This window comes from Montipora capricornis, chromosome 3, assembly GCF_036669925.1.
Source record: "Montipora capricornis isolate CH-2021 chromosome 3, ASM3666992v2, whole genome shotgun sequence".
Taxonomy (NCBI): Eukaryota; Metazoa; Cnidaria; class Anthozoa; order Scleractinia; family Acroporidae; genus Montipora; species Montipora capricornis.
Window position 1 is genome coordinate 1,452,858 of NC_090885.1, and position 2,500 is coordinate 1,455,357.

General features: G+C 38.2%; 2 protein-coding genes across 2 annotated transcripts in view; both read left to right on the forward strand.

Annotated features, from left to right (window-relative positions):
• The window catches only part of LOC138039699 (uncharacterized), a 229,285-nt gene that overhangs the window by 213,394 nt on the left and 13,391 nt on the right, over positions 1-2,500 (forward strand). The gene's annotated exons all lie outside the window — the stretch shown is intronic.
• The window catches only part of LOC138041867 (uncharacterized), a 33,045-nt gene that overhangs the window by 20,848 nt on the left and 9,697 nt on the right, over positions 1-2,500 (forward strand). The window lies entirely within an intron of this gene.

The following is a 2,500-nucleotide window of genomic DNA, read 5'->3' on the forward strand; positions in this document are numbered from 1 at the left end:
CGGTACGGCGTACACTGGGTTGCCTGTGGTACGTGTTACAGAAAATCAGAAGGCACTGAATTGTGTGGTATTGAACTACAGCATTCCAGTCTCTGACGAATAACTAATAAAAGAGAGCAGAAGAAAGTTTCCGGGACGGTCGATCGAGAATAAAATATTTCTGGCATGAAAACAACATTAACTTTGAACCGTGAATATAGAATATAAAAAGTTACCATCAGCGACAAACATTTTGGGAGATTTTTGCTACGTTCAAATAAATCGCAAAATCGAAGTGACATTGCCGGAATTCAGCGGGCGCCGTGATTAAGTTACCGCGGCATGTTTACTCGCCAAACAGTGAAGCATAAAAGTGTGTCAAATGATGGCAAGATACCAGGTTTTTGTAAGTTTCTTTTTTCTGTCAAGTGTTATAAAGTTTGACAATAAAATGAGGGAAGTCAAAACAAAGATCACAATCGCCCAACTCTTGAGGTAATGACCATTTGTTTATGCAAAGTCAAAATTTACTCTCCAAGATGCGTACGATGTTATTTATCACCAGGTAATTCCATCATTTTGGAAATAGCAGCTACCTTATTATTCATCGTCGTTTTTCACTGATTTGGGGGCTCATTTTGTTGAAACTCAAGCACGCTTCCAACAGGCCTGTGAACCCTTCCTGCTTACAGAGCAATACTGAAAAAATTCTCCCATATCATATTTCAGCCGTAAGCTCGAAGATACAATAAACAACAGGATATGACAATTCACAAAGGCAGAAAAGACCACAGAATTCTTTTCCAGCGAAAAATTTATTGAAACAAACAACATATTTGCTCGTAGAGGCGAAAACCTCTTCCTTTCATTGCGTGCGTAAAGACGAAACTCAATCGTGTACTTCAGGTTTCCTGAAGAACCTTTTCCTTGAATAACATAAAAACTATACAGTTAAGCTCGCATATCATAAAACATGATGAATTCATAAAGGCCACCTTTTCCAGCGAACAACGTTTTGAAGCAAACAACATATTTGCTATTAGAGGCAAAAGCCCCTTCTATTTCATTACGTGCGTGAAGAGAAGAAACTCAATCGTGTCAAATATGCGCAATATTGCAACAAACTAAATTTCAGGATCAAACCGTTTCCATGAAGAACCTTTTCCTTGAATAATGAAGCACAAAATAGACGACAAGCTTTCTTTCAAATAATTCTTGGCTTTCACCTTTCCAATTTTTTTTTTTACCTGAAGACTGTGCAGAGTTGATCACAGATCCACGTATGGTGTTCGATTCGTTCTCTGTCTTTGTTGAACCCATTTGTTACCAGAGAATTTTACATTTGGTTTTAGTTTTCTACATAACAGCACACTTGGTAAACTATTAGAAATGCAGCTCACTTTGATTTTGGCTCCACGGGCGACAGATTTTTGTCGAAGTCCATTACTCGTCGCTTTTAAGATTCCACCAACTGCCTTGTTCAGTATCCAATTCACTGACTTGTCAGTATTGAGCTTCATCAGGGTATATTTTGTTAAACGCTCCACTCCACCGCCATTCGAGTTACATGACTTTCGACGCCCTTGCCGGTTAAGTTTATCATTCTACTCTGTGTCCACCAGAGAAATCTACACATTTCCACTACCCTCTCTATCCTAAGAAAATACGAGCAGAAGGCTCTATGCACAAAGATACCACTTAGCAGGGGAGTGACAGGCAAGACTTTTACCGCCACGGAAAAAAAATAGAAAAAAAAAAAAGAAAAACACCCAACAAATGCCACCCTTTTTCCGACTGGGATTGCCATACGGCAACCCAGAAACTACCAAAGTAAGCCCTGTGTTTAAAGCTGATCAACCTGATCTATTTACTAACTACGGGCAAATTTCTTTGCTTCCAAATTTTTTCTAAGTTTTTTGAGGAAGTGATGCATAATAGTTTGTCAGAGTTTGCCGATTCTCTCAATCTTTTCTATCAACTCCAGTTTGGAATTCGAAAGAAGCACTCTACTGCACTATCGCTTATCTATCTTATAAACAAAATTGCAATGTTTATGGACCAAAATGAAATTACGGCCGATATATTCCTTGACCTCTCTAAGGCTTTTGATACGTTAGATCACCAAATCGAATACTATGGCATACGCGGTCCAGCAAAGGTTATCTGAAAAACTAATCGTATACAATTTGTACAGTTCGGTAAAACCCGTTCTTCCGACCAGATAATCAGATGCGGGGTGACCCAGGGCTCCACTATTTTTTGTTTTTTACATTAATTGATCTCCCAAACGCAACTAAACTGGCTGAGTCGTTTCTCTTTGCAGATGATACTAGTATTTTTTATTGTAACTCTGACCCTAGTTGTTATAATGAATAACGAATTGACTAATGTCAGCCTATGGATGAAATCCAACAAGCTGTCTGTCAACATAAAGAAAACTAATTATGTCATTTTTAAGCCGAAACAAAAAGTAATCCATATGAGCTCCTCTATTTTATTTGATAATGACTTAAACTGAACT